The 14,142-nt window shown below is 42.3% G+C and overlaps 1 protein-coding gene across 1 annotated transcript in view; it reads right to left on the minus strand.

Annotated features, from left to right (window-relative positions):
* Positions 1-14,142, minus strand: part of SELENOP (selenoprotein P) — a 76,891-nt gene that overhangs the window by 27,815 nt on the left and 34,934 nt on the right. The window lies entirely within an intron of this gene.

The following is a 14,142-nucleotide window of genomic DNA, read 5'->3' on the forward strand; positions in this document are numbered from 1 at the left end:
GACAGCAATAAAATATGGCAAAAGTGATGGGATGTTACTTCCAATGTCGGGTTACAAAAAGACTCTGGTTTCCATCTTTCTTCCCTCTCTCACTGGCTCGCTGGCTCTGAGGGAAGCCAGCTGATATGCTGCAAGCTTTCCTATGGAAAAGTCCATATAGCAAGAAACTGGGGGAGACCCTCAGTGCAATGGCCAGCAAAGAACTGAATTCTGCCAACAACTGCGTGAGCCAGCTTGGAACCAGATCCTCCCCCCGTTGAACTTTCAGATGAGGCTGCAGCCCCAGCTGTCACTTTGACTGCAACCTTGAGAGAGACCTTGAGGGAGAGGTATTCACATAAGCTGTTCCCAGATTCCTAACTCCAGAAACTGAGAAAAAATAAATGTTTGTTACGTTAAGTGACCAAGTTTTGGGGTCATTTGTTATATAGCAATATATTTCTAATACAGAAACTTTGCCAAAAGCAAAGACCCCATTATCTGAGTCTCACTCATTTATTCATTTACTTAGTACCTATTTATTGAGCATTACTAGGATAAAGTCATATTAGGGACAAGAAGAGTTCCTTGTCTTCAAGGAGCTACGTTCTAGACAAGTCTACAAATATCTAAGAAAGGCAGCAATATTGAAGGTCCAGTCCAGGAAGGCATTCCCAAAGAAGTGAATTCCCAAAGAGGTTCTTGGCCAGACCTTGCTGGATAGACAGTCCTCAACTGGCAGGCAGAGATGGCGATAGGAAAAGCCAGAGAGTGAAGTGGATGGTGGCAGGCAGGAAGCAGGTCTAGACCTCTGAGAGTCTACAAGCTAGTGGAAAAGGCATGAGGAAAAGCCACAGGGGAGAAAGAACAAGGTTCATTCAGGGTGTCCTTTCTGGCCAGTCACCACCAGCATCAGGGACTCTGGAGAAAGAGCCCATCCTCTGCCTGGTCCTAATACTGTATACACAATTTGTTGATCTTGTCAAAGATGGGGGCAGGGAGTGGAACTTCTTCCCTTCAGTTTGTACCATCTCTGAGGTCATTGCTATACTGTTCCATTGTTCCTAAGCTTGAGTGCACCATTCATCACTGCAAACGACTAGGGGAAAACAAAAGGCATTTTCAGATACAGCAGCCTGAGGATTTATGTCTCATCACTTGGAGGCTAAAAATTTAGCTAAAATGATGCATATGTCTCATGAAATGTGGAAGAAAGAAATTTTGGAGTCACAGATTCAGACCACTAATAAAGATGATTTAATGACGATTGTTGTAGGAGTTTGAATTCCTATTGTATGACAATTGCACATCTGTATTATCATCATTAGACCTTTCTTTGGCTCTTTTTGGAGTCTTTGGAAAAGCCTTATAAGGTTTACTCTAAAAATATTGTTTCACAAATGAAGTATTTGAGTAGAAGACATAGGATACCCTCACACTTCGGCTAATGTTGTTTTCATCACTGGTGTTAATTTAATTTCTTGAGTTATTTAGGTCAAACATTTCTATCATGGAAATTGTTACAAGCTGAACTGTGTAACCCCAAAATTCATATGTTGAAGTCCTAACCTCCAGAACCACAGAATGTGGCTGTGTTGGAAGACAGGGACTTTAAAGGGATAGTTAAAGTAAAATGAGGTGATGTGGGTGATGGGTACTATTTCAGTATGACTGGGGTCTTTATAAGAAGAGGAGATTATGACACACGCACACAGGGGAAAGACCATGTGAAGACACAGGAAGAAGACTGCCGTCTGTTAGCCAAAGACAATGACCCTCAGAAGAAACCAACCCTGCCAATACCCTGATCTCAGACTTCTAGCTTCCAGAACTGTGGGAAAATAAATTTCTATTGTTTAAGGCACCCAGCCTGTGTGGTACGTTGTTATGGAAGCCCTGGCAAACTAATAACTAGAAGTCTTTATAGTTTCATGAAAGGAATAAAGAGAATTCTCCCAAAACTTTTTAATCATCCTTTCACAGTAAATATATTTAACTCATCTATCAACTATTTGGTATTCGGTATAAGTTATTCACTTAAAAAAAAAACTTTCTGTTAAGAAGAGATGTATATTGGAGATAAATTAGAAAATGTACATAAGCAAAATGAAGAAAATAAAAATCATTCATCCTTTATCAACCAATATTATGATTTATCACCAATGATTTATCCTTGCAGATATATATAGTAATGGTTCAAAATATTCTGATGGAGCATGGACTTTTCCCACAGGCCTTTGGTCAAGTTTGGGCAAGCTGGAACCTTCATGAGCTTCCATTTTCTCATCTATAAAATGGGGATAATAAGAACCGCCTTCCTGGGTATTTGTCAGTTGTACAATATATAATAAAGTACAGTATATAAGCACTTAACAAAGTGCCTGGCACATAGTAAACAAACAATAAATGGCCTGTATATTTTATATAGCCTGTATTTTACTATAACAAGTCATTCTGCACATGCTATTTTTACAGTCTGCTTTTTTTTTTTTTCATGCTTGGTATAGTTTCATTACTAGCTGTTTATGAAGTTCTGTTTCTGGGTATTTAAGCACCCCACATATAAGAGTATTGTTTTCTGGTTTCACGGTGTTTTCATTTGAATAGCCTTTCTTCCGGCCTCTTGGTGTAGAATTTCATGCCGCTTTAAGACTCTCGGTCTTTTAGCAGCCTCCTTGCGTTTAGGAAGACCTCCAAAAGCACAGTTGGGGATTGAGAACTCGTTCAAATTTGAGACGGTGCCAGTGGCAAAGAGAAAACAGAACTGTTCCTGCTGACTCTGCACTGCAGCTGCCAGATGCCTTAGTTAACTTACAGAAAGGGAAACAAGATAGAAGGGCGAAACGAAATGTTTTGGAGACGACATGGTGGTGACAGAATAGGGGTTTCTTCCGCTGGTACTGTTAGCAGTGGTTCTAAGGGTCAGAATGCCCCAGGCCCACATGTCTTGAGTCAGAGCCAGGCCACCCCATGATGCACTCAGCCTATAGCCTACAGGCGGGGACTTCAGCCGGACTTCCAAAGGTACTGGAAGTCACCACCTCAGTGCCCCTGTACCGCCACTACCCCCAAAAGCGACCTCCTTCACCTGCAGCTTTGCTCACTGAGGTTGTTAAAGTGCAAAAACTCAGGACAGTATTTAAACCCAAAGTTCTTAGAATGAATGAGTTTCAAGCCCCTACCTAAAGCAGGGGAAAGGTAAACGGCTTGAGAGAATACACAGCTTGTGTGGGTAAGAAAGATATCAGGGCTCCCCTGGTGGCGCAGTGGTTGAGAGTCCGCCTGCCAGTGCAGGGGACACGGGTTCGTGTCCCGGTCCGGGAAGATCCCACATGCCGCGGAGCGGCTAGGCCCGTGAGCCATGGCCACTGAGCCTGCGCGTCCGGAGCCTGTGCTCCACAGCGGGAGAGGCCACAGCAGTGAGAGGCCCACGTACCACAAAAAAAAAAAAAAAAAAAAAGAAAGATATCAATTCCAAAGAGGAGGCTGGAGGCTGAAGTTAAGTCCTGTTTATCTCCAACTGTGCGAGGGTCATCGGAAGCTGTGCAGGGGGATAGGATGGTGCCATAAGTACCCAAGGTCTCTTACAAATACTCTACAGCTATCACGAAGAAAAGATTACATCCTAACCTGGCATCAGGATATTTCCTAAGGACACGCAGGCCAAGGCTGCTTCCATATAGAAAAGAACTGCTTTTATCCATAAAGTGGCACTTTATGGAACAGCCTTGGGCTCTACGGAAAACAGGAAGGGAGGGCGGTGAGCTCCCACCTGTTAGCAGCAGTTCTTTCTTCCAGTAGTTCCATTATCACCTCAAGTCAACTCAAGAAATATTTGCCAGGCATCCAGTGTGAGCAGGACATTGCATTAAGGAGGACGTACCGAATGAAGGCTGCTCCGGGGAGCTGGAGCTTGTTCGGGCAGCAGCTTTGGCACTGGAGGCTGTGAGGAACCCACCCTGCCGCACTCCAAGGTCAACTGCTGGGCTCCCTGCACTGGAAGGGAAGGATCACTATAATACCACCTGCTGGGGCTTCCCTGACAACCAGCTTTTCTAAAGACAAAGTGAGAATCTCTCTAATCAAGATAAACAATTTAACACAGATCTTGGAATCACCCTGAGAAACACATGTGACTGTTCATTTCATAAGAGAGCGATTTTGTGGAAGACCATATTCAGGACTCTGTGTCAATAGCAATATATTGCTGCAGCTGACTATATATATTTTAATGCCTTTTTTTCTGCTGGTTTTTCTACCAGAGTTTGGAAGCACAGGTCACCAACATAAACTCTGTGCTATAAAGATGCCTCAGTAGAACCCCTAAAATGACACAATTCCCAGAGTCTTGTTTACAACTGAGCAATTCCACCCATTTTGGGGGGATGCCTGAGGACACGGGGTCTTCATTTCCTCATGTGAAAAATGAGCATCGTGCTGGCCAGATGAATCACAATGCTTCCCAAGCCTACAGTCACCTTCCAAAGGAAACTGCCACTTGGAGGCCTGTGGAGGAAAATTGCTCCGGGCCCTCAGTCCCAGCTCTGGCTGCACATCAGAATCACTGGAGAGCTTTCAAAACATGCCACTATCCAGGCTCACCCCACAGATTCTAATTTCAGGGTTCCGGTTAATCCTGGATGGTGTCTAATTTCTAAGTCATCACAGCAGATTCTGTTTTGCAGCCTGGGTTGAGAGCCACTGCTTCGGACCATTCCATAAGCTGGAGAGACCAAGCACAACTCCACCCTCCCTCCCCCATATGCAATTAACGGGACCAATGTCGAACTCTTAACCCAAGGACAGCCAAGACCTAAGTTGGCCTGGGTCCTCTGAGGTGGCCCTGCGTTGGGATCCCCAAGGCAATCCCCATATTCAGAGATTTGCTACAGGGACTCATGGGACTCAACACATAGTCGGACTCATGGTTAAGACTTATTACAGCGATGGAGTAAGGATACACGGTCAGATCCTAATGGAAAAGGACAGGCAGAATCTAGAGAAATCCATGCACAGGCTTCCTATGCTCTCTTTCTATGAAGGGACACACCTGAACACATTACTTTCTCCAGCAAGGAAGAATGTGGTAATTATGTGTACAATGTTTCTTCCAGGAAAGCCCAATAGAGACAGAGCATTCAACATGTTTACTGGGGGCTGGTCACATCTGCACTGTCTGCCAGCATGCATCAAAATCCCAGACTCCCAGAAGGAAAGCAGGTGCTCAGCATAAATATCCTTGTTTGCACAGTCTAGGCACAGAGAATCGCCCTTATCAGTTTTGAGAATGGTGGAAACACCCACATTACCAGCCAAAGGCCAGCCCTGCAAACAGGCCTTTCCCAAGAGAGCAGTCTCAGGCCTGCGGTGTTAACTCTTTTCTGCACACGGCCCAGAACAAAGATGCTGATGATCAGTTAGATGGGTAAATTCTGTCTCGGGAATTTGACTTGGGAAATAAGAACAGCCTCGGGAAGTTCTTTTGAGAGGAGAAGCGACCACACACAAAGAGAAGCAAAGATAAGAACAGGACCGAGTCACATGATGGCGAAGCTCCAGTGAAGAGCACAAACTCCAGGGCTGAGGATTCAGCAAGGTAGCTCAGCTATGAGATCTCTGTCGGCTCTTCTGCCTCCCAAATCCTGTTGTTCTTCTTTCCCTGAAACCTGTCACCCCGGCCGTTCCTGGTTTTCCATGAATATTCTGTGGAGCCACTTGATAAGTCTGTCCTCCCTATATGTAGCTTATCCCCGCTCTAAACCTCCATCGCTCAGCCAGAGTTCGTCTTAATATCTTTTAACTAAAAGAGCTCACAAGCTCGCTCATCACACGATACTGACCCAGGACCACCTCAAAGGCAGGCAGAGAAAGAGCAACCAACCACAACGTCAAAAAAAGGAAAAAGGGCATGTGAGTCGTCATCAAGACTAGGCTTCGGGCTTCCCTGGTGGCGCAGTGGTTGAGAATCCGCCTGCCGATGCAGGGGACACGGGTTCGTGCCCCGGTCTGGGAAGATCCCACATACCGTGGAGCAGCGGGGCCCGTGACCCATGGCCGCTGAGCCTGTGCATCCGGAGCCTGTGCTCCGCGACGGGAGAGGCCACAACAGTGAGAGGCCCGCGTACCACAAAAAAAAAAAAAAAAAAAAAAAAAAAGACTAGGCTTCACAAAGCCACAGATATTCTTAGCCACACACCGCCCTCCACATCAAGTGGACTTTTGGCTGAATTGGGTGATACCTTTGCAGAAATGATTACAAAGTTTTGGTGATGGAGACCATGAAGATTTGGTCTTTGTGGTCCAGGAATACAAAACAACTAATGGAGAATTGTGGGAAAGTTCCCAGCTCTATGAAATTCATCCAGTTATAACTTGGTCTCACTCCTTTAATGTTTAGCTGGACATATCTATGGACTTCAAAACCCTTTTAAACAGTGAAATAACCACATAAATATTCAGTTCAGATGCTGTGAAATTCAAACTTTTAGGTTGAAGGATTAAGGCCTTCCTCTATCAAAAGAGCACGAGTTTACTCCTCTCCATTCTACAACCCGTCCTTCCAGTGCTAACACTATCACCGTTACATGTTCTTCCTATCACAATGGTTGTTGACTCAAATAACTCAGAGAATGTTAGAACCGGAAGAGACATTACCAATCACCTGAAATTCAAGCCTCTGGTTTCAGAGATGAGAAGCTATAGGCCCAGCAAGATTTATAGGCTTATCCAAGGTCTCACAGCTGGCTTGAACCAGAGAAGAACTAGAACTCTTAATCTCCTGACTCCCAGGCTAATTTACTGCCACTCCGGGCTCTTCGTGTTGGTCTTTTCCTGTGCAAGAGAATTCAGGCTCCAAAACTGTGGATAACTTCTGACTGCTCTTGCAGCTGTTATCTTTCCAAAGTCTATTATCATTCCCAGAAAATATTAACATTCACAAGGCTGTGGATTTGTGATTGTGTAATAAGTAAATAATATATCGTTCTCAAATGTGCTCATCTTTGCAAACCAAGATCACGTGTTTGTAAATACCAGGAAGCTACACTCAAAATATGTACTTTTGAGTCTCTAAGAACAAGTCAGCACGATGTGTCTTCTGCTACAGTTAAACTTAAAAGAGAGTTTAACCTTCACTCACTCATTTACTTTTAAAACTACGTCACATGACAGTATTCAATTCAAATAAAGGTAAATGTTCCCTGTATAACAACTTTACTCAGACGTTAGGCATCAGTTAATCTATCAGTGATCAATTAAAAAGTAACTTAGTTAAGCATTATTAGAATCCCAGCTGTTTTAGGATTGGGCGTGGTGAAGGGAGACAAAGCAATACAAAGTAAGATACTCTCAGAGCATTTAATGTGCAGAAGACAAAAGGCAGAAAGATATTGAAAATGTGTGCAGAAAAATATTAAAAACAATAAGCACTAGATCATACAGTCTGTCTTACAATCATACCCCAAGAACTCAAGGATGAGAGAGAGAGAATAGCAGAGACAGGATGGGTCCAATTAATAGTTTTCTGACTGGGCATTTGTGATTGGACGTGGTTAAAATAGAGCATTTTTGCTCCGAGGCATAGTAGAAAAGCAGGACGACTTTGGTGTCAATCTGATTTTTATTTCTAATTTTTTCATCCACATAATGAGTATTTATTGAGCACATTTTTATGTGCCTAACACTTTGCTGGCCACTGCAAAGGATCCAACTATGGGAGCATTGCTTAAATTCTCAAGGCCTCAGATTCCTTACCACTGAAATACGAAAAGTGTATCAGATAATATTAGGTCCCTTCTAGGTCTTACTTTCTATGAGTCTAACCTCTCCAAGATGAAGACGGAATTCCTGATAAGCTCTTACAATCTGTTTGAAACAACAAAATTTGTGTGCATGGAAACAGGAATACACAATACCCGATTTTCAGGGGTTCTAAAGTTTTTTGCCCTCCTAACACACAGGAGAGTTACAACACATTTCTTTCAGTGCCTCAGTTAGTACACTTGGAGAACATGCCCCATAGAGGGGAGAATCAAAATGACAGTGGAAAACTAAATAGGCTTGAAAAGTTCTCCCAGGTGATCCAGACATGAGCCCCTCTTCTCAGAGGGGCTCTGCCACCTCTTTGCTCAAGTAAGAATCATTGGATTAAATGTTCAAATGAATGGAATAGTTCTGATGAAATGTGCTGCCATGATAAAGAACAAAAACTTTCTTCTGTCATTCAAGATAAATTCAAATACCTACTGTGTTCCAGTCATTGTGCTAGGTACTACAAATTAAAAATAAAGAAGCAAACCAGAGACCCAGCCCTTAAGGGACTTAGAGCATGGTAGCCTAGGTCAACTACAGGACGCTACAGGCTACCAATATCAGAAAACCTGACAGGCTTAAACACTAAGGACTGTGATTGGATGATGTAGCTGGAATCCTAAAAGTAGGGCAGGCATCACAGTTGGCTTCATCTAGTGATTCAAATTAGTTGGTTTCAAGGAACCTTGGCTTTAAGTCCCAGCTCCTCACTTACTTAGCAACATGACTCCAGCAAGTTGTTCAGTTTCTCTAAATCTCAAGTTCAACAACTGTAGAATAGGAATAATAATTGTTCCTGCCTCACAGCATTGTTATAAGGATTAAATGGGACAATGGTAATGAAGCACTTAGCCTGATGCCTAGAAAAAAGCAAAGGCTCAAAACAGTTATTATCACTATCATAATTAAAGTGGCTGAGTATGTGCAAAAGTGAGACTTAAAAAAAAATACAGAATTTTACAACCCACAGCTAAGCTTGTGAAAAAAGACAAAAAGTTGGTTGAAAAGTGATTTGGGAAGGATAATTTGCAGAATGTAGCAGAAGCCCTTGCGGAGAAAGGAAGATAAAAGGGTGGTAACTGGAGGGAGATCTCAGGATGGAGATAGAACTTGTTATTGGAAGGGAAGAAACCTGGGTATTTTTATAGTCTGCGAGGTGGGATCTAGTAGAGGTGTAGAAACTGAAAATACTAGAGAAAGAGAGAATATTGCAAATTGCAGAGGAGATCGACACCAAACACAGGTGCAGGGATTTGCCTTGAGCAGATGATATGATGACAATTTTTTAATTATTCCATTTTATTAAATGCTTACTATGCCAGGCACCAGCCTAAGTACTACGCATGTTATCTTATTTTAGCCTCACAACAACGTTAAGAAGTAGATACTTTTTATCTCCATTGAGCACCTCTGTTCAAATCTAAAACTGAGGTTTGGAAATTGTTAAATAATACCTAGTAAAAATGGAACACAAATATGAACTTGACTTTCACACCAAAACATGTGTCTTGATACCTAAGTTAAACTGAGGTAAAGAAATGAGAAGAGGTGCATATATTATATATATTAAAACATCTGTAGCTTGGGGACAGCAATTAGTGGGAGTCTGTACCGGACAGAATCCGTATTCTCCAGCAAGTATACAAAATTAACTACTGAGATAGAGGAGTTCAGACAATGTCTAGAAGTCACGAAGGAAGGAAAAAAATTACTGGGGGAGAGGCAATAGTCAATAAGAATTTTCCAGAATCAATGAAAGACTTAAATGTTCAGGTTTAAGAATCACAATGAGGGCTTCCCTGGTGGCGCAGTGTAAGAATCCGCCTGCCGAAGCAGGGGACACGGGTTTGTGCCCTGGTCTGGGAAGATCCCACATGCCGCGGAGCGGCTGGGCCCGTGAGCCATGGCCGCTGGGCCTGCGCGTCCGGAGCCTGTGCTCCGCAACGGGAGAGGTCACAACAGAGAGAGGCCCGCATACCGCAAAAAAGAATCACAATGAATGCTAAGCTAAACAAGTAAAAATTAAGCCACACTTAGATTCACCCGGGTAAGACTGCAGAACACCATTGATAATAAGAAAATTTTAGTATTAAGAACAAAAAAAAACCCAGATTACCTACAAAGTAACAATTAGACTAAAGCAGACTTCTCAACAGGAAAAAACAAAGACCACAAAATAACAGAAAGTGCTGCTAATATCTGCTAATATCATTCAAGAGGAGAGATAAAGTTTGAGTGTGTGTGTTTCAAACAGTCCCTGAAAGAACTACTAAAGAATGTACTTTAGAAAGAGGAAATTTAACAGAAAAGGAATGAGTGGAGAGCAAAAACCAGTATGGATCAAAGAACTTGGTAAATATTGATACTTTGGTAAATATTCATTCACTATTTGAAATAACAACAATAATAATGGCTACTGAAGAGAGGAATTTAAATGAAGTAAAACTAAGATACTTAAAAAATAGAGGAAGGGGAAGGTGATTTAAATTAAAGAATTCTAAAGTCATTATTTTGTACAGAAATAGTGTAGAAATATCAAATTTTGACTTTTTAGAGTATGTATCTTTTTAATGTAAGAGTAACCGTTATCAAATTACAATCTCTAATTTTAAAGGGAGAGAACTTCAAAATCATGGTTTTAGAGTGAACATAGGAATGGGTGTGACTAACTGTAGGTGTAATTAATTTCTATAGAGAAAAGGATCTAAAGGAAATAGGACAAAATGTTAGTATTTGTTATTATCTATTATTTTCTGTATTTTTGAAATATTTTGCAATTAATTTTTTTTCAAAAAGAAGAAGCTTCTGGTGCTTTTAATTGACAGGTTTTGCTTGATCACATATCAAGCCACATCGCTGAAACTTCACTAAATGAAAAAGCTGAACCAGCGAAGCTCATATTTGTCTAGCTAGGGCCTGCAGAAGCGGAAGTAATGATATGTTCCTTTCTGTTTCTGTAAGCAAAGTGTCCCTGTGAAGCATCTGGACTTCAAGTCACATGAGTGACTCGTGAGTCAGGTTCATAGTTACAGCCTGTCTCACCAGGTCACACTGACCTTTGTGATTATCACTTAGATGCTTCTGGAAGGATAATCTTAGTAGTCTTTCAAAGTCCTTTCCAAGTCTCTGTCAGTCTATGTTTATCATTTTCATGGTCTAATTGGGCAGTTTTCATAAATTGATACAAAGTGTCTTCTGCATGAGCACAGTCAAGCTTTGCAGCTGTTGTAAAGAGAGAATCACTCTTACTCTGCCTGGCTAGAGTTGGTTGACTGGTTGGTTTTAATGGGATATGAGTCCTTTAATAGCAGTCTAATCCCTTCAATTTACAAAAAAGTGAGGGCTAGAGAAATCAGTCTTCTTGCCCAATATCTTACAACTAATAAATGAGAAAGCTGAAAATCAAATTTTGGACCCATCACCATCATCATTCTCTAAGATAATGCCTACATTCCTAAGCTGTTACAGGAAGAAGTATGTTACCTGTGAAGATCCTGAAAGTATCGATCACGAAGACATCATGATTTATAGCCACCTGATTTAACCCCAGTGGAACAGCAACGTGCAGTGCCTCTGGCATTCGAGGCCACATCCCTGGGCTATTCATGTCTAGCCTGTGCCTGTCCAGTGCAGCCAGGCTCCTGGGATCTTCAGAGATAAGTCCTCCTGCATGACTCCAAGTTGTGAATCCAAGTTGTGAAGAGTTTGAGGAAGACACATTTGCTGACAACACAACCTTAACAACAGCCATAATGTTGCTAACATGGTTAGACACACCTCACTGGAATGATCAAAACTGCCCAGGTCACCTGCTGTTGGGTTAAAGAACCACTGCCCTGGAGAGGACTCTGAGAAGTCACAAAGGACACCTAGATCTAACCACAGCACTTTTCAAACTTCAATGTGCACATGAAGCATGCAGGTATCTTATGAAAATACAGATTCTGATTGAGTGGGCTGGGGTAGGGCCTGATATTCTGCATTTCTAGCAAACTTCCAGGTGGTACCCATACTGCTGGTCCCACGGGTACCCTTCAAGTAGCCAGGCTTCTCCCCGTGCACAAAATTCTCACAGGGTCTGTGATGAGGAGACTGTGCTTCTCTAAGGCAAGACTTTGGTGGCCAGGGAGGGTTGGAAGCAGGCGGAGTGCGCGAGCAGTAGGCACAGAACTAGTCATGTGCCGCAGGAGTTACGGGGGTGAACACATGACCATGAATGATTAATGAACCTGAAGGAGACATTTCCTGAAGACTTCTGGGAGAGAAAGGTTTCCTTTTTTTGAGAGAGGTTTTGAAAGTGGCTCTTGATGGTTCATTCACCTTCCAGCCAAGATGGAGTAGCCAGGACCAGTACCCTCCTGCTGGAAACTACTGAAACACAGGGTAAAAATATATAAAACAATGATTTTCAGACATTGGACATCAAGTTGTGCAGGATAGTAATCCCTGGGAAAGGGGAAAAACTGAAAAAAAATAAAACAGTGTCAGAGAGCTGTGGAACAACTTCAAGCAACCTAATTTTATGTTATTGGATTAACATTGGGGTGGAGTAGTGATAGAAGAAAACATTGGAATAGATAATGGTTGAAATTTTTCCAAATTTGATTTTAAAAAACAGAAACTCAAGATTTAAGAATCTCAGTGAGCCCCAAGCACAAGAAAAAAGAAGAAAAGAAAGGAAAGAAAGAAAGAGAGAAAGACCAGATCATTATAGTAAAGATAATTTGTCAGTGGTGGAAATCCGTAAAATATTTTCCCTTAAAAGAAGTCTGTATGTTAACCAGTTTTGAAGAACCTGTTTTAAATGAATTGCTGTTCTCCTTTAAGTCAGTACTGCAATGATGATAGTTTGATTTCTGTTTCTGCAGAACTCAAAACTAGCTTGGATATGTGAACAGATCTCATTGTTCTGCTAATGTATTGTTCATCTTGGTCACACGTTCAGGCCAGACCAGGCTCAAAAGGCAGCCACAAATTCTGTGCCCATGAAATTATCCGTTTCACCACAGCTACAAATCCTATATTCCTTTCATGTATGTATTTAGGGGCTAGATTTCCATCCCATTCTTCATTTAGATATACTGAAGGCCGACACGGTCTATGTGACCTCCTGCAAACTACTGTGAGTGAAAATATGATGATGATTTTTTTCTTACTTAATTGTTCCAAGTTTCACATATCCTTCATGTCTGGAATGTCCTCTCAAGCACTGCTTCCTCCCCCTCTCACAATTTCACAATACACACCACTTATCGTCCAAGAGCACACGGAGCGTCCAAGAATCAAATGATGCAAGAGGGAGAGAGAGAACTGGACATTGTCATCAGCCGCCCAGCACCACTGTCACTCTAGGCCCTGCTCCAGCTAAAGACTCCTTGTCCCTGCTCTGGGTTATAGTTCCAAGGTTTCAGCTCTTCCACCCTTTGATGCTTAGCCATTTTTTCTGCAAAGGCTTGAAATCATGCCAGAGTGAATGTGTCATCGAGGAGGGGTTCCTGCCTTCAACACACTCTGCCCTGAAACCAGCCTTCACCCAAAATCCTTAGACCCCTGCACTGAGTCTTGAATCCCTTGTCCTCCTGGTGAGGTCTGCTTTAGGGTCCGTGCTGTCCTTCCCTGTCAGCAGACTCCAGTTCAGCCTAAAGGGTTCTCTAATCTACCTTTAGCAGGTCCAGGGCATTCCCATTTCTTCCTCATAAGAAGGCCTGATCTCTTTATGTAATTGGTCTCCCCTTCTCCGGAACTCTGCATACCAAGCGAAGGGCTTGTATAAGGGCTTGTATCATCAGATACAAAAGGTTCTGTCCCCTTTCTCAGGATATCAGCTCATTTGAGTCTCATCTTTGATCATTAAGAGAAGGCCACTTATCCTTCTCTTAAGGAGGACTTCATGCCTAAAAGTGAAACAAATGTCAATGCTTAGGTGATTTTTTTATCTCTTTCTATAAATATGGAATTTGCTCACACAATATTTTAGAATTCTGCTTCAGCCCCTCACCCCATTATTCAGAATCTCCACCATACTAAGAAAGCTGAAAGAATTCCAAAGGACATATATCTATAGGTGGAAAAGAATCGCACTGCTTTTGTTTGCTTATTTTAATACCAATGATCATTTTTAGACATCAAGACCTTCTAACAGATTCTAATTCCAAGGAATCCCAAGCTCCTATCTTGACTATCTTAACATAAATGAGTCCTCTCCTACCGACTTGGGTACACAAGAATTTCCTTTCCTCCCTGCTCCCAGGCCAGGGCCTCTCCACCAGGGAGTTGTCTCCACTTCTGCCACAAAGGGTAAGCTCAGATGCTCATAGTTTGGAACTCTTCCCTTGCCCTTCCTGGGTGTGACTG

Source organism: Kogia breviceps, chromosome 4 (assembly GCF_026419965.1).
Source record: "Kogia breviceps isolate mKogBre1 chromosome 4, mKogBre1 haplotype 1, whole genome shotgun sequence".
NCBI classification, from domain to species: Eukaryota; Metazoa; Chordata; class Mammalia; order Artiodactyla; family Physeteridae; genus Kogia; species Kogia breviceps.